The sequence below is a fragment of the Eschrichtius robustus genome, chromosome 13 (assembly GCF_028021215.1).
Source record: "Eschrichtius robustus isolate mEscRob2 chromosome 13, mEscRob2.pri, whole genome shotgun sequence".
NCBI classification, from domain to species: domain Eukaryota; kingdom Metazoa; phylum Chordata; class Mammalia; order Artiodactyla; family Eschrichtiidae; genus Eschrichtius; species Eschrichtius robustus.
Window position 1 is genome coordinate 35,462,338 of NC_090836.1, and position 23,207 is coordinate 35,485,544.

At 41.1% G+C, this 23,207-nt stretch overlaps 1 protein-coding gene across 6 annotated transcripts in view; it reads right to left on the reverse strand.

The window, feature by feature from the left end:
• Positions 1-22,773, reverse strand: part of PRICKLE1 (prickle planar cell polarity protein 1) — a 107,562-nt gene extending 84,789 nt beyond the window's left edge. For 4 of the 6 annotated variants that reach the window (XM_068562145.1, XM_068562142.1, XM_068562140.1 and 1 more), the window contains exons 1-2: positions 22,484-22,773; positions 17,647-17,769 (exon numbers count right to left, since the gene is read on the reverse strand). The gene's annotated coding sequence lies outside the window, so the exon portion shown is untranslated. The remainder of the gene's footprint in view (positions 1-17,646; positions 17,770-22,483) is intronic. The other 2 variants (XM_068562139.1, XM_068562146.1) reach the window with 2 other exon arrangements.
• Between the last annotated feature and the right edge of the window lie 434 nt (positions 22,774-23,207).

Here is a 23,207-nt window from a genome sequence, read left to right on the forward strand (position 1 = left end):
AATGATATAACAGTGGAAGGAACTTTGCTGCTAAGACAGATGATGGAGATCACTGGCCAGAAACACTGGATCACCAACAAAGACATAGCTTGCATTCAAATTTTAGCAGATTTAATTAAAATTTTAAAATTGTGATCAGGACAATTTCACAGCTCTGGAAGATAAAGAGCTAAGTTACTGCCACAAACAGAAACTTGCCTGTGGTGAGCCAAGTTCAAGCAGGGTGAGTAAGAATACTGACTGCTTTTTTCTCAAACTACACTTACATATTGGGGTTTTTTAAAGCCATCTATATATATATATACACACATATATATACACATATATATGTGTATATATATATATTTTTTCATTTCTTTGCAAGACTTAATTACAGACAAACAAAAATCCTGATCAGTTGTTTCATAATTAAATAGAATACAGTTGGGAGACCATATAATTTATCATGCAAACCAGGACATTTTTTGAGTGCAATTAATAACTATGTTGGGACAATAGACATAAACCAGGATGTATAGTCATCTTAAATATAGCACAATTCTAAAGCGAAATAACATAAAAAAAATTGGACTCACCACCCACCCTTCTCCCACTATGAAAAATGTCCCTTTCCAAAATGCTATCACAATCCTTCTGGAGGTCATATTTTAAAATGTAGGAATAACATTTCCCAAACTTCACTGAAGAATTCAAAGAAATATCCTCGGAAGGGTTAGTTGTAAAAGGATTTAATTTAATTTTTGTCAGTTTCAGAATCATTTGGATTCCAAAGTCCTAGTGGAATGTAAACAAAAGCAAAAGGATACATTTACTGTAATGTATCCAGATGTAGAGCTTAGTGTCACTGGTAATAAAGAACAATAATTTAATGATTGCAAAAAGGATTAGCTTGCATTTAATTTGCATTAAATAAATACAAATACATTTTATCTGGGGCAAGACACTAGCACTAGCAAACTGAAAGTAAACAAAGAATCTCAAAAGGAGTTCACACTGATACCACATGTTTGAAAATATCATTCATAAATATCTGAGTCAGTACGGTCAAGGTCAAATACAAATATTAATACCTCAATTAGGGTTCCCAGATTCAGGGACATCTGAGTTGCTGCTGGATATCACTAGCCTTCTGGGGACAGCAGCTCTCTCTGTGCTGAGGAACATTCAAGCAGCACAGCAGGACTGCTGTGGGTGACGCCTAAGGGGAGAGGCCATCAGCGCTGAAAGTTTTAAAACAGGGGGTTCTTCCAAATTCTCATCAGCCAAGCAAGTTGGAGAGAGGGGAGAGCAGTGTGGGGAAGGAAAACGGTGGGTTGGGTCGCCTTAAGAGCCCAGAGACTCTGGGAAGAATCTCCATCTAGGAGGGTGTGTTTTGGAGACAGGGGGAGTAGAGCAGGGGTGTGGGAAGCAACTGTCCCACCTCAACCTCCCCCCATGCCCCATTCCCAAAGTGGTGCTTTATCAGAGGCCATAAAGACCCTGATGAACTGGCATTAAAGAAAGCAGCATGGAATACAGGATGGGATCCTTGAGGGACACAGGGAAAGAGAAGAGTTAAACAAAAAGGGAGCCCTTTTTATGGGTTCACTCTCCACAATGACCAAAGGACCAAAGCAGCACCTCCTCCTTACTGGTAAAGCCTGGCTAATCCTGCAATTTTTTTTTTTTTTTTTTTGGCCTCGTGGCTTATGGGATCTTAATTCCCAGAGCAGGGATTGAACCCCGGCCACAGCAGTGAGAACACCGAGCCCTAACCACTGGACCACCAGGGAATTCCCCAATCCTGCAGTTTTATCCATTTGTTCTGTGTATTTGTTTGCATCTGCTTTTTTCTTTTGCTAATTGCTTTTCACCCACAGCCAGTTCCCCTAGCTTCCTTTTTTCTTTTTAAATCAGCACTGACCTCATGATCCCAGAGGCTGTTGAGGGGAGGTTGCTGGAGACGGACTGGGCTAAAGGAACTGATGGAAGAACTACAACTGCCCTCTGAGGAGCTTTCCTCCAGGCCTCTGGCTTTAAGGCCTGATCCTGTGGCTTTTATACTCACCTACAGTGGGCCAGAATGAGAATCTGGGGGTGGGGGGAGGGGGAGGGAAAATGTGGTTCTGACCTGGAAAGAGACAATCTAAGTAAGATATGGGGGCGCTCTGTCTGGCCTGTGCTGCTAGATGGTTAAAGGCAAGGGAGAGCCTCGAGTGAGATGCTTGACGGGGTGGGCTCAAGAACCAGGCCACGGAGGGCTCATAGGAGAAGCACAATTTGAATGAAGAAGTGGCACAAATTTTCACTTTAGATCACTCTGCACTGTGAAGGCAGCAGGGCTAGAGTCCAGCAGTCTGGATGGTGGTTTAGTGAACGAAGATGAAGAACTGAATCTTTGGAGAGAAGAGGATGGCTGGTCCCAGAAACGTCCAGGAGGTAAATCAGATGGGACTTGTGGTTGAAGGAATGGGAAAAAGAGGAGTGGAGGACAACATTCAGGTTTCTAACTTGGACACTAGGTGGTTTATGACGTTACTAACTTAGGACATATACAGATGGTGGGAAAGGTTTGAGGATGGACGGTGGCAAGCAGAGTGGCTGGCCGGGGAGGTGACAGTGGTGTCTCAGCGTAGGTACCCTACGTGTTGATCTCAAGCAAACTAGGGCAAGAACGTACTGGACTCGTGTAAGAAGTCTGGATTCCAGTCTGGTGCTAACATTTAGTAACTGTGTAACCCACAGTGATTCTCTCAACCATGGGGAACCTGATTCTTCATTTATCAAATGAGACAACTGACCCACAGTGTGTTACCAGGACTAAATGAGAATGTGTGTAAAAGCATTTTCAACGCTGAAGCATTGAAAGTCTGAACCTAAGAAAGCCTCCACACCCCGCTACACTCATCAAACGTTTGGTACTATTTTCAGCCAGGAACCAGAGGTACAGAAGTGGACGGTGATCTCACAGGGGCTGATACAGTCGTCAGGATCTGGTGTCCCAAACTTGGCTTTCCACTTGAGAAACATTTATTTACTCATCAAGGAAAACATCTTTGAGCCCCCTACTTTACACTTATTCTAAAAACAGAAACACAAGTAACACTGTTTTCCTTAAGGGCCTCAAACTTCAGGGTGCAGGAGATAAAATATAAAGAGATGAATTATAATATGTGTTCAGCACTGTAACAGAGGTTGCATGCCATCTTTGCCAAAGGGTTAGCCAAACTCCTTACTATTCCAATTTCTGTATATGAGGGGCAAAGAGATTATTACTACTATTTTATTTTATTATTTTTTTTACTACTATTTTATTTTAATTTTATTTTTTTTGGCCGAGCGGCATGCAGGATCCAAGTTCCCCGATCATGGATTGAACCCATGCCCCCTGCAGTGGAAGCACATAGTCCTAACCTCTGGACCGCCAGGGAAGTCCCTATTTTTTCAATTGAAGTATAGTTGATCTACAATGTTCTGTTAGTTTCAGGTGTACAGCACAGTGATTCAGTTATACATAGGTAGGTGTGCTAAATGCATTTTCGACTTATGGTATTTTCAATTTACAATGGGTTTATCGGGACACCTAACCTGTGGGCTGAGGAAGATTTGCATATGGAATACTTTTCCATATCAAAAGCAAAATTTTTTATTGTGATATTAAGCTTCATAATGCCCTTATATTTGCAATTTTTATAAAGTATAGTTCAAGTCCACGTTCATTTGGAACAGAAGTGACTGCTTTTAGGTAATGCATTTGTTTTAAGAGAGGAAAGGTCATTTCAAGTTTGTTTAAGACTGCCATCTAGTGCCTCCTTTCTCCCTATTGGATGCAGAGGCTTTCTGTGAGCAAGTCAGTTTAAGGAGAGTCTATAGTTAACTTTCTGGATTGGTTAACTCAGGTTTTAGATAGATAGCAGTAATCTTTTTCAGCTTGGATGGCATTCTTACGGTACCAGCTGTGCCGATTAAGGAAATTAATTGTCCTGCTCAGCAGTCTTGGAGAAAAAGTGAGGCACAGACTTGAAGTAAAGTAAAAAGCAGTCATTTATTATCCTTTGTTGACCTATGCAATTAGACATGACCCTCAAAACAAGACAAATTAACTCCTTTGTGGTGATGTAATCCCTATAACAGATGGATCGATGATGGAAACATGTAACCCCACCAAGGTTCATGTTTAAGATGAGCAGTGTGGCACTGGAAACTGCTCTGGCCGGTACAGCTGAGAGATTATGTCAGCGGCTGAACAGCACAGATTCTGAAATCAGAGTCCTGCAGAGACACCTGCTACAGGCTAGATAGTCACTGTGTGACCCAAGGCACTCCTTTGTGAATCAATGTGAAATCAATGTCCCAGCATGATGTTAGGTGGAACTGTGCTAATGGACAAGTAAACCAGTAAGGGACACACAGCAAAGGAGACTTCAGCCTTATGAGCTCATTAGCCAATTGGAACTGGAATAGTTCCAAGACACCTGTGTGGTTATGTCCACCTACCTGAATTACCCTGGAAGTTTCAATTGCATACAGTTCCCTTCCATGAGTCATAGATTATTTAAGTTTTACTGTGCACTGTTAAACAATTGTCATATTCCACGCTTAAGTGGCTGCCTTCCAAATGGGGTATGAAGTGATTTTTGTGATAAAATTCACTGGAGTCCTAAAGTATAAACGAAGTGTACTGGTTTTAGATAAAATTCCATCTGGCAGCTCAACTTATCAAGACACTGATTTGATTTCAACAGCTCACAGAATTATGATTAGGCAACTCTGAATGGCACCCATATTTCTCTTTCTAGAAAACACCTAGTTTACTCATAAGTAAAATAAATCTTTAAGAAAGTCCTTTCATATTTATTTCAGTTTAATATCACAAGTTAAAAATTCCAAATTCAGTGAGTTCTTGAAAATTATTATATAAACTTTAAAATATATAGTCAAAATAAGAAAATATTTAACTTTATTTTGAAGCAACTATTTTGTATATTTGGGAAATTATTTTCACAAGCATTTATGTGTTAAGGTCAACAATAACCAGTTTAATTTAATATGCAATAGTTTGTGCGAATGTAACCTTAACCCCAGAAGCTGGCTTAGCAAATATAAAACCTTTAATTTCCTAGGCTTTATCATGCAAATCCCCTCAAATCACCTGTCAAATTCTACCTTCATCTAGCCACTGAAAAATGTAGAGTAAAATGTAGCCTATTTGAACTGTGAAAGTAAGTATAAACGTCATGGATAGGTAATTTTTGCACATGTTAATATTAGAAAAGAAAAAAACCAAATATTTTGGGTTTCTCCATATTATAGACTTGGTATGAGTTTCAGAGTCAACAAAAAAGATCAGTAAGGGGGATTTTATGAAGAAGTTATTTCCTCCTCCAAGAGAATTCAAAAAGAAGCTAATAGGAAAAAGAAAATGTCCCTGTAGCTTATATTATATATTGATCAAAACCAAAATCCCTGAAACCAGCCTAGCGGAGGGTGAAACCATCCAGCACAAACCCAGTCTGTAGTTAAAGCCAGTTGTGAGAAGCAGAAGAACTCCGGGGTCCCAAGCCTTTGGTTTGGAAACAAGCAGGGATTCTGGTGGCTTTTCAAATCCAGCTCCTGGGATGGAAGCTTGCGCTTGTTTTTATGGTACAAGATGATGATCCCCCAGCAGGACTCGGGTGACCTGGGTCTTCAGGTCCTGATGTGCCAACAGCCTCGTGAAAGTCACTTTCATTCATTGAGCATCAGAGGGCTCATTTGCTAATGGAGGCCAAGCATCCTTCCTCTTGCATGAGTGCATTCCCCAGCCCAGCCCACCACATCGTGGCGTCCTGAAAGATGGAGTGGGTGGGTCACATCTTTGGATCTTCCTTTCCTTTTGCTTCCACTCATCACCCCCTTTCTTGTGCTGTACAGGAATATGTCTATGTTTCTTCAATAAATATTTGTTGAATGAATAAAATGAATGAATGAGAGATAAATTTTAAGTGTGAACAATATGGGTAGATTTCATATTACAATTAACCTTCAAAGTTATATAAGCATTTGCAAATGAAAACTATCTATATTCCAGATGATCTTCATCTATACTTTAGAACATTTAAACAAGGAAATATTTACGGGTTTTCCCCCTGCCAAGAAACATTTAAAATATATCACGAATACTTAATTTCCTTATTTAAAAAGTAACACACCTACAGCACAAACTATGGAAAAAATGAAAGAGGGACACAAAGTCATATCCATTCCTAATCTACCCACCAAGAAATAAACCATTACTAACATTTTGCTAATACAAAAACTTCACGGAGAGTCAGTAGGCCATCCGCACAGGGCATCAAACCCAAAGCACCTGGGGATCCATAGGTCCGGGAGAAGGTCCTCAGTTTCTTGTATGTTTTTAAAAGACTTTTCATCAGTTAATCCAGGGAGTTCCTCGAGCATTGCAGGATTGTTTCGTCCTAAAGAAATTTAGTGGCTTCTGATCGCTAATTAGACTGTACTCAGTTACACTGAGAAATGTAATGGCCAAATAAATAAGAATATTCCACAAAGGAGTCAGCTTGAGAAATGAAAATAATAATCTGAGGGCTGCTTTAAAATACTGGAGCAATATAACCAAATTACCTTAACAGGTATTATCTTCAAGCCAGGACCAGTAAAACATGTGCATGTCAACTAGACCAAAAGCCAAGGATGGGCCCATGCAGGCACCTCTCCCTTGGGTTGCATTAGAATCAGGCTCACAAGCTCCCATCCATTTTTCTCTTTATGGATGGACTCTATTTGGCCAACCCGCAATTCTGACTTACCATCAGTTCTCCTTCCTCTTAAATTGCTGACATACGAATAGGTGACTTGACAAACATTGTTCCCAAAGATTGGGAGACTAAAGTATTTTATCCTAAGAAACAAGAAAGGCAAAGCAAAGGCAATAATTCTTTACAACTATCGTGTGCAGCAGTGGATGCATGGTCATGGAGATTCTCTAACACAGCCAAGGAAGTGATAATACTTCCTAAATTTGGACTGAGAAAGAAAATGTATTATTAATTCTCTCTCAGCATTTGTATAGATTTCTTCTATCTGTGGTTTTCAAACTGTGTGCAAGGAACCAGGACCCTCACCTGGCTGAGGAGGAGACAAGGGCACTGAAAGGGCAGGGCTATAAACAGGAACTTTATGAGTTGCCAGGTAACATACAGGATGCACGGTTAAGTCTGAATTTCAGACAAACCATCAATCATTTTTTTAGGGACATGCAATATTTGAGACACACTTATACTAAAAATTCTTAATTGTTTACCTGAAATTCAAATCAACTGGGCATCTTGTGTGGTTTTCTTATCTTGACAAATCTGGCAGCCCTATCACTAACTCCCTTTCTCCCTCCCAACAAAAGCAGTTTCTACTTGACGTGCTGGAGTTCCAGATTATCTTGTGTTTGAGAAAAGTGTTCAGCTATCCAAAAAAAGTTTGTAAACCACTCTGCTAGACGAATCTGGGCAACACTCTGAACTCCACTGTCTGTGGACTTCTCATGAATAAAGCAGAGTGCATCTGGTTGTTGTGAAAATTAATTAAAGCTTGTAAAGCCCTTTGCGATTGGCATGTTCAGCCACATATGCTACAAAATATTTATCACACGCCAGACTGCCTGAAAACGTACTGATTGCTCAGTGAACAATCAGATGGCAGAAATTCTGAAAGATGTTAAATCACAATCTTAATCTCACCACACTGAAGAACCACATATTGAAACACAGCAGGCCTTCCAGCCTAAGAAGTGAACTTACCTTTGAAAAACAAACATAATGTAATTTGCTTTTAAAAAGTACAGTATTCTAAATTATATTGTTATGGATTTTTTTTCAGCTGAATCATAGTTTTTGAAAAAGGAAATAAAGAAATAACAATCAGGAAATGAAGAAAATAGTTCATCTCCTACAAGTCTACTGTCTGCTATTTCTGCTTGGTAAGGTTTTTTTAGACTAAAAAAAAGTTTTTATGAAAACAAAACAGAGATACCAACACAATAAAACACATCTGGTGGCCACTTGGTGACATTTAGGCTCTTTTTTGTCCCAACCATTAGCTTTCATGGAAAGCACTTACAGTACTAAAGCAGATGTCATAAAAGTGCAACACATTATATAATGTTGTCTAAACACTTGAGTCTGAAATTGAAACCTGGCAGTGAAACTGAAGAGTAAATAAATTTAGATTGTACCAACATAACAATGAAAAGACACAAGTGTAAATAAATACCTGGTGGGTTGGCCAGGTTAATGCAACATTTAAGGAGAAGAGACAGCCCTTATTCAGAAGCTTAAAGTCAATTACAGAGAAGAAAGACAGGGTCACAATTAAAGTTGTCAAAACTCATCTCTTACTTTTGATTGAAACTGAAGTTTTATAAAGGTGACAATAAGTCCGTGACTAAGAGCATAATTAGTCTTAGAGCCAGATATAAAGATCTGCAATTCACTGAGCATCATGCTTGTCTCATGTTTCCTGCCTCGGCACACACTTTGCCTTCTCCCCAGCCTGAGTCATTGTCCAATTCTAATGGCTTGGTCAACTCCTATTCAGTCGTCAAGACCCATCTCAACCATATCCCCCTCTCTGGAGCCTTCCTTAACAATTCACACAGAACAAATGATTTCCACTTTTGGCTTTGTACCACTACTATATCTAGTACATTTCTATTCCTGCCTCTACCACAGTATTTCACAAGTGCTTAAATGCCTTCCTTCCCTACAAAATGGTGAGCTTTTTAAAGACAGGAACCATTCTTATCTGATGTTTGTATTTCCAGAGCCTAGCACAGTGCCTGGCAAACCACAGGCCTCAATGAGGGTGTGCTGAAGTGAAAATGATGCCCCCAAACTGAAATAAAAATGGGAAGTTTAACATTAAATGGTTAACATGCGTTTGTAAGTGCAATTTCTTCTTACCTTTCAGAGGAGAGAAAAGGCGGTAGAGAATATGCAAAATAGCTACCATCACTTTGAAGTGAATAAATGGTCAGGAAATGAGGCAGAAGATGAAAGGTTCTGTATGTCCATTTAAGGAGCTAGAACAACAGAAACTACAGTGAGCTGTCCCTAAAACATCTCTGCAAAAGTATGCCAACTGTAACCTGGAGGGCTGGCCTCCAGACCAAGGAGCAGATGCGACTTTATTTCTATTCCTCCCTCTAACCTTCTGCTGAGAAGGCCCACAAAGGTGTCATTAAGAGATGGAATGCCTTCTTGCAGCACTTTCACACACTCATTACCATCTGATAGCGTTTGATCTCTGAGTCATGGCTGAAGCGACCCAGATTCAAACTGGTGATTATTAATGTCACATTTCTATAGGACTTCCTATTGGAACAGCACTTATAGTCACTTGCACATCTGCTGGGATTGGGGCCATGGCTCATTGAGTTGTTCATCTGAACAACTCACAAACTCCATCTTCGGAGATATAAGTAGTACCCTACTTCCCAGTGGGCCGTCTGTAACTTCAGGCTCAGTCTAATTAGAATGTGAATAAGATCCAAGGGCCTGAGAATCTGCGTAAAAGTCAGTGATTTAATTAATCACAAAAATGATTTTTGCTACAAAAATGGAACAGCCAGACCAGTAGGTATGGTGACACAGGCCAACATGTATTATTTAAGATTAATACAGAAAGAGTTTCACCACTGACTGCATATTTATACCAGCTTTTATTGGGAGAGGGTGGAGATAAGAATATTATTATGGTTTAAAAAAATATTAAGAATGCAACTAAAATGGATGCTGGGCTACACTTATTTTCCAGCAAACCCTCTCTAAACCTCCCCCAATTAATTCCAATTTGGTCAATGGACATGCACATTTTAAACAAAATTATAATCACCATTTTTTTTTAAATTTATTTATGTATGTATGTATGTATGTATTTTTGGCTGCATTGGGTCTTCGTTGCTGTGCGCAGACTTCTCTAGTTGCAGCGAGTGGGGGCTGCTCTTCATTGTGGTGGCTTCTCTTATTGTGGAACATGGGCTCTAGGCATGCAAGCTTCATTAGTTGCGGCACGTGGGCTCAGTAGTTGTGGCTCACGGGCTTAGTTGCTCCGCAGCATGTGGGATCTTCCCGGACCAGGGCTCAAACCCGTGTCCCCAGCATTGGCAGGCGGATTCTTAACCGCTACACCACCAGAGAAGTCCCTATAATCACTATTGATTACATAAGTAAGTGAACATACTACTTTGAGTCTTACTTTATAAATTTTCCATATTTCCCATGTATAAACACAGTACTCACGTTTGTTAACTTTTAGTATGAATATAACTATGCCATTGTTGTAACTACATCAGATTAATAATTTGCTCTGAATATTACTACATTTTTTTAGCTCCTCATATTAAATTATAATGTAACTTATTAAACCAGACTTTTGGTAAGGGGAAGTGTACATTCTCTTAGGTCTTTAAAACACAGCTACTGTTGAATTTTGAATTGGCCACACTGAATCATGAATAAAGAGACCATTTTTAAAAGTTGCACCTGGTTAACATGAATAATTTTGAGTAGATTGTGAAATAATTCTAGTCAGGGACTTAGGTAATGATGAAAATTAATAATAATAACAATATTAGCTCCCATTTATTAACGATTCCCCTAAAGTTTTAGCCTCCAAATCCAGTATTTTAGAATCAAGGAAATTCTGAGCTTAAAATGTCATCAGGCCTCTCACATCATTCAGGAAACTGAGGCACAAAGTGGGTAAGGAGTCCAAAAAATTAAGTGACTTGTCCAAGATTACATGTAAGTTAGTAGTAGTAGAGGCTATAATTATCTAAAAGCATTTAATATAGAACAAATATAAGCACAGCAATGTTTACAAAACAATAAAACATCATCAAACTATTTTAGATAGATTATAAGTGCTTATTTTTCCTCTTTCTTTTGCTTGTTTCTTTCTTTAGAAAAATTGAACTACTAATTTATTTAGGAATCATCAAACCAAAGCTCCTTAGGAAGGTGCATCTTGAATAAACAGGCAGCTTCCCCATCAGTAAATTGGGGACAACCTTGGTTAGACCTCTACACAAAGATGCAGTGAAGGTAAATGAGATGAATCTGAAATTGCTTTGTGTACTTCGGAGGTATTAGCTGTATTAGTAATAAACAACCCCTGAGTTAAAACATGATCATTTCTGGACAAATACATTGGCACAGCTCCTTAACAGGAAAGCTGACTCACCGCCAATTTAGCCCTGGAACCTGAGACATTAAAATAATAATTTCAAGCAACCAGGTTTCTTACTGAGCTGGCTGAAATCACTTAGAGGATTAGCTTTTCACCTCTGGAATTTAAGTCAGGATTTCTTGAGTGAAAGATAGTCCATCATCCTTATTTTAACATAAAAGTCTGTCAGAAGATACTACCTTTTTTTTTTTTTAAGGTTACAGAGCAGCATGGGTGCATTATGAAGTGGGAAGTCACATAGCTCACAAATATTTGCTCTTACTTCTATTAATATAGCATCCATTCGCTATATGATTACATATCATTGAGCACTTTGTGGTGGAGAGAAGGGAGGAGGGGTATTTGATCAGTTTCTTTCCTCATACTCCATAACATTTCTCTGGCTTTATTCAGATGAGGGAGGAAACAGCTCAGAAACTCCACTGCAGCTGCCACCCGCACCGCCGCAACCCCCCCCCCACCCCCGCCCCCAGCCAAATACACCAAAAGACTCCGTTTTGGAGATTTTCACTCAGATAAAAACAGCAGTCAGGTCTCTGTTTTGTTTTTTTGGTTTTTTTAAAGGTTATTTTATGACATATAGATTTTTCTTTTTTTTTTTTTAATTTATTTTTGGCTGCGTTGGGTCTTTGTTGCTGCGCGCGGGCTTTCTCTAGTTGAGGCGAGCGGGGTCTACTCTTCATTGCGGTGCGCGGGCTTCTCATTGCGGTGGCTTCTCTTGTTGCAGAGCACGGGCTCTAGCCACGCGGGCTTCAGTAGTTGTGGCATGTGGGCTCAGCAGTTGTGGCTCGCGGGCTCTAGAGCGCAGGCTCAGTAGTTGTGGCGCACAGGCTTAGTTGCTCCACAACATGCGGGATCTTCCTGGACCGGGGCTCCAACCGTGTCCCCTGCGTTGGCAGGCGGATTCTTAACCACTGTGCCACCAGGGAAGTCCTGGTTTCCGTTTTTACTTTATATATAACATTAAAATGGTCCACAAATGCCTACCCTGTAGAATGAGGGTGGCCATTTGCTAACTTTATGGTTCTATTATGAGAATGAGAATGTAAGAGTAAAACCCTCTAACTAGCTTATACACATTATTATACATATTATTAGATCAGGGAGGGGTGTTCCAATTCGAAGCTCCCTAAATATTTGCAGTCATTCATTCTGCAGGCACTATGTGCCTATGTGCCAGGCACTATAAGAATGGGCATAAAGCCATATACAAGACAGCATAGAGATTTCTTCCTGGAACAAACAGCTACAATAAGTAGGTATCTGTCCAGGAGTGGTAAGTGCTATGGAGAAAAGTGAAGCAGGTTAAGGGGTTTTTGGAGTGCTAACTGGTGGCTGGGAAGGCAGGGGCGCTGCTGTTTCATGTAAGGTGATCAGGGACGGCTTCCCGGATATCAGATGCCTTTTGAGCCGAGACCTGAAGGGATGGAGTGAGCCATCTTCCCACTTGGAAAAACCAACACGTGTGCTTTTATATTAGCTTGAAGTCCAGAACAAACAAGAAGACGAGCTGTGAAACTTCAGGAAAGTGAAACCTACAAATAATAAGGCTTATACCATACTTTGGACCAGCCCTCAATTTACCTCCAATGATCCTGAAACCCTGTTTAGCGACTACTTAATCTTTTTCCTGACTAAAGTGCCTCACAGTAGTATCCCTTCACATAATGACTAAGAGAGAGCTTTCCTGTTAACGTTGTACAAACAACCCAAGCAGATAACTCAGGTGTCAGTGTCCACTCTGAGGCCCTGATTAGTTGATCTGGCAGTGGGTGTAGGAAAAAAGAGCTCACGCTAGCTGATTTTTGCTACTGGCCATGCCTTCACAGTGAAAAAGTTCAGAGGAAACTGGACAGTTATCCAGGTTTTAAAGAGGTGAATTTTTAAAGTTCTTTTAATAAAAAACAAAGCACCCTTCCTCCCCTCAAGAACGGCAACATACAATAACAACAAAAAAATCAAGTAAACTAGGTTAAGTATCAAATGTCTCCTTTTGTTCCTATTATGCAGACACAGCCAGCAGTTACACTGATTGGTTTCAGTTCTTCTTATTTAGTCTATGTTCTACAGTAATGGTAATAATGGATAATGATAGGAAATAACCCAATTTTTCAAAGACTGAAGAAAAGAGCGAAGAAACAAAATGGGCAACAAACTCTTTTAATCAATTTGCACAAAACTATGCAACCAAGAATTTTCCTACCCTTGATAATAAAACTTTCAGATGCATCATAGTTATGAGAAAAACAGAGTGTGCTTCTCATGTTTTATTGAGATTTTCTGACTTATCGTATCTAGAACAATATATATATGTGTGTACATACACATATATCTATGTATACACACATGCACTGTGGATATGGACACTTTAAAAGCACTTTATATGTTATGAAATATATGATGTGGAATCATGTCTGTAAAAGGATCCAACATAATTGCTGGCTATAAAAAACAATTATAATTAGCAATCGATTTAAAAATTTTGACCTTTGTAATTTAAAATATTTTAAAATAAGACTTAAAATTGTAATAAAGTTGTAAATTTGTCAGATAAGCTCTGAAACCTTTATAGTGATTTGGCTGGGTTATACTTCTTAAACTGACACACATAGGTCATGGCAGAAAATTGAACAATCATTCATTCAACAAATGCAGGAGCCCAAGAGATAAGGAAACATAAGACACGTTATGGTTTTCATAGGATAATCTGTTTTTCATAGTACATTAATTACACTTTCAAGTAATATGCTTAGTATCTTTTTTGTCAACCTCCAGATACCTTTTCAGGTGATGTAACTCCACATTTAAAGCAATGAGACCAATTGTTAATCTGGGAAAAACTACAATCAGTGTACTATAGAGTATCCCAAAAGTCTGAAAACATAAGGGAAATAATGTATTTATTATGCTATTTTTCAGATGAACAATTACATCCATTGCTTTAAATTTGGAGGCACTTTACCTGAAAGGTAACTGGAGGCTGACAAAAAACATATTGAGCATATTATTTTACTTTATTTCATTTTTAATTTATCTTTTATTGAGGTAATATTGGCTTATAACATTATATAAGTCTCATGTGTACAGCATTATATTTATACTTCTGTGTACACTACAGAATGTTGACCATCTTATTTTAAAATAACTAACATCACATTTTCAAAGATTCCTGAGTTTTGGGGCTCTCTGTTGTTGAGTGTCCATTATGTACCAGGCACTGTGTTAGGCGTTGGGTATGAAATGGTGAACGAACGTGGTTCCTCCCTTATATCAATTACCATCTACTCACAGGAGCAGAACATAGATCTTCCCAGAACTGAGTTAAAATGATGTCTATATTTCGACAGCAACATTAGGAATGAATGTAGCTGTTAAGAATGAATGAACAAATGAACAAAACAGAAAGGAAGGAAGGAAAGAAAAATGTTCAGTCTAGTAGGATTAGAAACATAAAATTTTAGAACTGGAAGGAAATCTTAGAGATCATCTAATTTAGTGGCTCTGAACCACAGATGTGTATCAAATTACTTGAAGAGCTTTTTCAAGTTAAATGTGCAAGACCCCACCCCAAACCTGCTGCCTTAACAATCTCTGTGTGTTTGCATTTTGAAAAAGCTCCATAGGTGTTTATGGTTCAAACCTTTGGTTAACATGCACTGACCTGGCCTAATTCCCTTACTTTATATGTGAGGAACTGAGGCCCAGAAAGGCTGAGTGGCTGACTAGAAATCACACAGCTATGAGACTACAGTCCAAATTTTCTGACTTTCAGAAAATGATGGTAGAAAAACTGTCTTTTTCTGTACTATTATATTGCATCACCACTGTCTGTTCTTGAATCTCTGCTCAAGAAGAAACAGGATAAATGGACAAGTACTTGACCAAAAGTTACTGAACCAAAGTAAAAAAAAGCTAGTGTGTACAGGCAACATGAACACATAAAAAACAAAGACCCATCATGTACCATTGTAACCTGGTTGCTTCCTGCTTAAACTGCCAAGTCAAGCCAGTTTAAAACTCTCCCACACAAATATCATTATTCCTATCAGTTTCTCATTTCAGCACTGCATTGAATAATAATTTTGGCTTTTGTGGGTAAGGAGAAGAAGAGAGTGATTTTTTCTGGTTTATTCCTAAAATTCAGAAGGTTAAAAAAAAATATGTTTCCAATACCTCAATATGAAGAAAGCCTGGTCTGCTTTTAGCACGTTTGGCAGTATTTGAGGACATGTTTTTGGCTATTAGCCTGACAAGCTGTTTAAGCTTATAGAAGACCCACAAAGGGAACTTATATGATTAAGTTAGTTAAACACAAACATCTTTTCTGTATATTTTATTCCCTCCCTTCACATTCACAAAAACATAAAAGGCTAAAGCATTTCAGAACTAGGTGAGGGGGCAAGTTATTTATCACTTCAGCTCCCTTCCCAAGGCTTGTGTAAATAAGAACTGAAGCAACGCAATGAAATTATTCATATGATCCTTGCAAGGAACAAAGCTAAGCATCAGAAAGGAGTTCAAAATTCCTACGAAGCATATGAATTTTCTTACAAGAAACATCTGTGATTCTCTAATGCACTTCAGAGCTAACTTTATCTCTTTCTAAAAATTATGTAACATGCACATACTTCAAGCACTGAACATACTTATTAATTACATAGTCACGGAAGAATTTAAAATGCTGTCTCCTTTTGACACACATTATAACAAGTATTTCAACACTAGAGCACTAAGGAGTCTTCTTACATAAAATCTAAAAGTTCCTGAAATGGTTTGGCAGAGATATTTTATTTATTTATTTTTAGGTCTTTTTTAAAATTAGTTATCTATTTTATACATATTAGTGTATCTATGTCAATCCCAACCTCCCATTTCATCCCATCACCACCCTCCCTTCCCCGCTTTCCCCCCTTGGCGTCCATACGTTTGTTCTCTACATCTGTGTCTCTATATCAAGGCAGAGATATTTTAAAGCAAAACAAAATGCCATGCTATCTAGGTCTTTTTCAGATCCTAATGAAGGAACGTAGATTATTCAAGCATGTAAATAACAGAGTTGGAAACATCAATTACAGTTAACAAGTTATGAGTTTCTTCAGAAGAATACCATACTATTTACTTATCACTGAGATAAAAGACAAAAAAAAAAACAAGTACAAATGCCTCTCGTGAAACTATAACATGGTCTAAATCAGTTTACTATTATTAGATTAAAAGAATGTTGTGTGTGTGTGTGTGTGTGTGTGTGTGTGTGTGTGTATCCAGAAGACTGCACTGCAACGAGGGCAGAGGAGCTGGCCAATATAGAAATGGGTTTTAATAGACTTTCTACTTCAACCATAGTTACTATAGTGGGTTTTGTCACTATAGCAATGGACCTGGGTGGGCTGAGTATTTGGCAGGCTGGGGTACTCAGCTGGTAAAGCAACATAAATCTCATTCTACCTTGAGTTGAGTAAATTTCCTCTGAGAAGGTTTGCTTAATTGAAAGAGTTTTCAAGGAGAAAGGACAAGTCTAAGTGTCGGTTGGTGGGTGCTTCTTACACTAAGGCTAACCTCGCACCCTCTCCTAGCTTTGGTCAAAGCCCCCCACCATCGTTCATTAGTGGTAGGACATTGGATGCAGGCAGTAACTTAACCTCCAGGATCTCAATGATCCCTAGCAGCCTGGGTTAACTTCAGCTGTCTCTACAGGGGCTACATGAAATATGGCATTTACAAATTTGGATTATACAGCACTATTTATTACATGATGGAAGATTTCCAAAAACGCCAGAAGAGATGTTGGCATTTATGCAAGTCAACTACTGTTCAACCCAAAGAAGCACTATATTCTATAGGATGTGTTTGCCAGGATTGAAAGAGCCTATGTGAAAACACCCTAATTGGGACCATCTTAGCACCTCAGCTATTGGATACCCTCTAGCTCTAGGTGTTATGTTTCAAATGGGCCAACAAACCATCCTGGAAACAGAACTCCCCAGTCCTGCAACTAATCCCTTCACTCTAAATCCTGAAAGTGTATATTTTCTTATTTTCAGATTTAATAAGTCAAGTATATCTGGTAGCTATTAAAAGATTTAAGCCACTACTGTTTTAAAAGGTTTCAGTGTTCAGAGATTTCAAGCCCACAGAGGGGGTGACCTGGCGGGTTTGGTGGCTGTAGAATGGTGAAATTATTTCCATGGTTCCCTCCCTGCCCCGCCCCCCCCCCATGCCCACTGTTTTAAGAATATTCTTATTGAACTTTTCTCTACTTTTTAAATGTGTCTTTAACATATGTTCATGGGCTCACAAAAAGAAAAGTAGAAGAAGTTGAAGGAAAGACACTGTACCCAATAATCTTCAGTGACCTAAATAGATAATTATAATGACAGATTCCCTAAAGAAGGAGGGGGAAAAATTCGAAAAACGTTGGCTACTTACAATATGTGATCAGATAACCTTTCCTTCTTTTCTTCTTTGGGGAAATCCAAACTGCTGTACAATGTTTCTTTAAGTTTTCCTTTATTGAACAGTCCTCATGCTTGCACAAAGCCAAGGGCCATCCTAGAAAACCAGGGCCGATACTGTGTCACATTAAGTGGTGGCTACCTTATATCAGACTTTTTTTAAAAGGTGACAAAAATGGGGTGGGGGAGAGAAGGTGGTTATAAAAAGCTTCCCAGGAAACCAAATAGCCTTTATTTAAATTAAAAGCAATCACAGCCTGATTCTTGGAACACACTTGGAAATGCTTTTTGGCATGCAGCTGCTACATGCCGCCAATACTGTGTGTAATTGGAAACATTTCAAACAGAATTGTTACCAAAGTCAAAGACCATAATTGTAAGCTGTGGGATCTGCACTGCAGATAAAAGCAGGGCAGCTGAGGGAGAGCACGCTGCACCCAGGGGTCTCCTTAAGGCCACATCTGACTACAATATTTTCACTGTATTATTGACAACTCTTTCTTTCCAGAGGCCCAATGAGACAAGAAGGAAACAGAGAGAAGCGTACACAAAGCAAAAACTGGTGGGTGCTATAAATCAGCAGTCGGGACAAAACTCTTAGAAAGGAGTACATGACTTTAGTACTTCAACAACTGAAATAACACAGCCCGCACTTTTTTTTTTTTTTCCTTCTGAAGTGTAATCCACTAGAAATGAAAGGCTTCTCTCCCAAGAGTTTAGAACAAACCTACCAGTGAGAATAAAATGCAACTGCAGTCGAACTGGTCAGTTGTTTTTTAGGATCGCTTCGGACGAAGTTACGGACAGGAAGGAAAAAGTTCAGTAAAGGGGAATGACAGCTGCTCGCTAGTTTACAGCTCTAAGTTTTAAAATGTTTACACTGGCTTCTGCCTTGCTGGTATTTTTATTTTTATTTTACATTTAAAATCTCTCTTTATAAGGAAATGAATCTGGAGAGGTCTAATCAGTTCAGGCTGGGCAATCGTTCTTGTTCTAGAGAGGTCCCTTCAAAAGTGACCAAAATGCATTTAGAGTTTAGTCTAAACAAGCGCACAAAACAGAGACACAGGAAGAATTACTGCATTCTTTTTGAGAGGTTTGAACCGCCCCCCACCCCCCGCACCGCCCCCGGGGGACTGGAAATAGAGCCAGCGGACCACTGGCTCAGGAACGGTTCTTGGAAAAATCGTGTCATTCTGGCACACGGGAGAGGGGTCCGATTATTCTGTCGTGTCTCTGCGCCAGGAGTGTCATGACATCAGCGTGCTTCATCTTGTAAAGCCTGTCTCTTCGCACCATCCCTCCTTCAGGAGAGAGGAGAGTGAGGGAAATGGAGAGGGAGGTGGACCCCCATGTGCAATTTCGGGCCAGGCCTTTTCCACTGTTCCAAAATGTTCCTCCACCAACACACGCTTAGTTAACCTCCGCGACATCACTTCTGCACGGCCACAGACAGGAAGGTTGGCTATTGGTTGCTGGCGGCGCTGAGGTGCTAGGCTTGTGTGCGTCCAGAGACGGAAGAGTCCAGAAGGGGGGCCGGCTGGGTCCTGGCACTCGGCTCTGGCTCCACGTACCGCCTGAGGTTTCGAGGAACTGCATCAAGGCAGGACTTGGCACCAGGACTACTGTACTTCCCTCTCCCAGCTCGTTTGCTAATACGACCTTCTAAAGACATTAGTGTGTAATACGGTACTGCTTTATTCTGTGACCAGAAGACAAAGCAGGAGTGGCCCCTCAAAACACCAACCAACCAACCAGCCAAGAAATATAACTCATTCACTTTCCTAATTCCTCTTGATTGTGAAATAATTGGACCTGCATTTAAGCAAACTGAATATTCTCACATGAATAAGAGTTAAACAATTAACATTATTTTATGTAACCTGGAGGGAAAAAAAGAGAGCTATATTTTTGCACCTTTAACATTTCTATGCACAGATGAGAATCACTTTGATTTTTAAAATTACTTTCCTTCTTTAAAAGGATAAATTTACTCTTTATAAACTACTTTAATGGGAAAATTAACAGTAGTAACTAGAATAATCTTTTCTGAAAATCGTTTCCAGTAATATGGACAACCCAAACTGTATCACTAAAATAGTTATTTAATTACTGGAGAATCATTTAAAAAATTCTTGTTCCATCTCACGAGTATTATGAAAAGTCACTCATAATACTCAAGTATTTGTTTTTGGTTTTCAAGTAATTATAAACGGTTTTAGAGAAATTATCTTACAGTGTCACTTTTTAAAACTTAGATTTCAGCTTACTTTTTAAAATTCTAACTTAAGAAATTCTAAATTGTAACCTTTTTTCTTTTGTGTCTTTTCAGAGTTATCATAGCAGAGGACATTAGGAATAACCAGACTTTTACCCATATCTGACTCTAAACTTAATAGTTTAGCTATTAACCCTATAAGGGTCTTTTTTTTCCTCCAGCTGATATTAGCTTTTATTTGGGTGACCCAAGCTGACTCATTACAACCTCCTTTATTATAGAGACAAATGGCGGTTCCATGGACCTTGATTTTGAAAACATGATAAACTTTTAATTAAAGGTTCAGTGGTATTGCTGGCAGAACTGATTGAATCTGTCACTTGAGTAAAATACATCACTTTTCTTTTAAAAACCTGTGAACCAACAGGCTCCCTCAGTGATAAATCACCAATTAGTACCAAATTAAGGATTGAAAAATTAATTTACAAAATCCATTCTCTCACATCAATATAGCTACCCCTATGTCCCATCCAGTCCTTTAGCCCTCTCTCCCTCCCTCCCACACTGATTCACAAGAAGAAGTCACTATTGTTAGCCATGGCTTATTAAAAGAGATTTTCAAGTTCATCAGCAAGTGTGCTAACTTTCAACTGTGGGTAACGTGCATTCATTTCTAGCACCTTTTAGTATTAATAGGTAGAGCACATGCATTGTTAACCTTTAAATCCTTTGTATAAACATTTCTGGAAGAGCTTGTAAAATATCTCCTTCTGTGTTTCCTGACTCGCCAGTTGATGGCATTTAGGAACCTCCTGGTACCAGCAGGTGCTGTATTTTGTTTTCTTCAGGCTCCAGCTGGGCTACAATGACAGATTCCTGTCCCAGGCCCAGCCCAGCCACCTAGGCTAGGACCACATGGAGGCAAACTGAACCGGGCCCCGCCAGACAGCAAGATAAATGGCTGCTGTTTAAGTTTAAAATCCCCTAGTGGGAGTAAATATTGTTCCAAAGAAAAAGGCTTGACAAATATTGCGTCATCCTTCCAGAGCTGTCTTGATTAAAGCAGAATCTTTGGATTAAGTTGGTGCTCCATTCAAAATGTATCTATCTTGCTGTCATGGGATTTTTCTTTTTTTCCTTCCTAGTGTCTGAAAACAGACATATTGTTGGGGATGGTGAAACAAGGCTGCCACCTCCCAAGGGGCTAGAGTCCACTCTGATAATAGAAGGCGGCTGAACATTGACACTTCACTGAGGATAATGGAGACAGCAAAGGCTTAGTGGGAAAAGGCCAGTTGTCACCTAAGTGACAGGCAACAGCTGAGCTCACACATCTGGAGCCAGACCAGGGCAAACATTCAGCAACCCTCACCCGTCTACACCTTGGGTTTGGTCTGAAGTAACAGACGAAGTTCCTTTCACTCCAAAGGCACATTAGAAATTAACTGATGGTGAACCGCATCGATTATATAACATCAGCTGTAGACAGTGCCTTCTGAAGTCTGGTTAAAATCGGGAGGTAGACAAAACTGTACCGGCATGCACAAATACAATTTCATTACATGTAATCTGTCCTTCATAAAACCCGTCCCCAAAGCCACATATATATGCACGCTTTTTATAGCACAAATGCATCTGAACTCCTCGGGAGAGGCAAGATCCTTACATGTTCTTTTCCTTTAGGCAGTTCCCATGCTGCTTTCTTCACCTTGCTCAGGGCCGCAGCTCTGCCTACCATACTCTTCAAAATCAGCAACCAAACGTGTTTGGCTTATGACTCTGAATCCTCCTTAGGGAAGCTGGAACCCACGGCAGTGCCAGCCATCCTCCCCCCACCCCCACCTCCTTCTTCAGCCTCCGGAAGACAATCTGTGGACGATTTTCCCAAAGTCCCCCAAATAACACGGCACTGCCAACAGTCACTGGCGATGCCGTCTGTTTTTCTTAGAGGGCAATGAAAATTTAACAGCTTTCTGCTGCATCCTGAGTCCCGGTCCTGCTCATTATTAACATGCCCAGTTTCTCCAACTTTTTCTGCCTAAAGGGAAGAAGACGCTCCCATTCTTTCCCATATACGTGCAAAATCCGGAAAACACCACTGCTGGGGCGGGGGGCGGGGGCGGGAGGGGGGAGCTGATGCACCTCAGCCAAAAAGCAATCGGCCCTTTCCCCAGAGCGTTAGGGGCGAATAGGCACCCTGCCTCCGGACGCCAGTAGGTGACAGGCGATCCTAAGAGGTGGACACGGACCAATGCACCCCGGCCTCCCCGCGCCCCGCATCGCCCCAACTCTGGGGCCACTGAGCGGGTTTCCACGCAGGAGAGAATCAAGGGAAGAGTTGGTTGTGATGCAGCAGGCAGGAGCCGTGCGGGCAGCCTATCTGAAGCCCTCTTGGTGCTGCAGCCCCAGTATCTGCTTTCACTGTCTACCCAGCCCAACAAACCGACTATGCCCATCTCCCCCATTTTCTGCGACACCGACCCAGTCTGGGTGTCACAGACCCCCCGCAGTGACGCGGACCGTGCCGGGCCCTTCCCCCGCGGCGCTCGCCCCTCACCGCCGCACCCGCAGCCCCTCTGCGGAGCCCACTCACCCCGGCGAGGGAGCGGGACTCGGCTGGACTGTCGTCGGCGCCGCGGCGGGTCTGCGGAGCTGAGGTCCGCGGCGTCAGCGGCGGGCGAGGGTGGGCAGCACGCGAACCATCCGAAGCCCGGGACGTGGCCGTGCCGGCCGCGGTGCCCCTCGCGGAGGTCAGCGCAGGCTGTGCGAGGCGGGCACGCTCCGGGGCGCGCTGTCGGGCGCGGCGGCCGCGGGAGGCGGCGCTCGCTGGGCTGCAGGCGGAGTGCGCCCTACTCCCCAGCCCGCGCCGCGCTGCCGCGCACCCCGCCCTCGGCCGCCTGCCCGGCGCTAGCGAAAACGCGGAGCGCGGACGCCGCCGCAGGATCAGGGCTGTTCGCGCGCCCACGCGCCCCTGGCTCCGCCTGGAAAGGCCGGGTCGGCGCCCGGCTCCGGCGGCGGGGCGGGCAGGACCGGCTCGGCGCAGCGGGAGGGCTGAGCTGGGCGCGGGGGATCTGCTGGATGAAGTTCGCCTGGGCACAGCCCAGGTTCTCAAGTGCACTTGGGTCGTCTCCTCTGCCCCGCCCCCGATCTTAAGCCTTTTTTTTTTTTAACCAACCATTCTGATGGATTGAAAGACAGGAAGGGTGAAGCGGGGAAAAAGACAAACCCAATTTCCTCTGATCAAACGGTTTGGGGGTTGCCTATTTGGGTTTCTTCTCCTTTGGCGTGTGGGAGGGGGGTAGTTAATTAAACTCTTA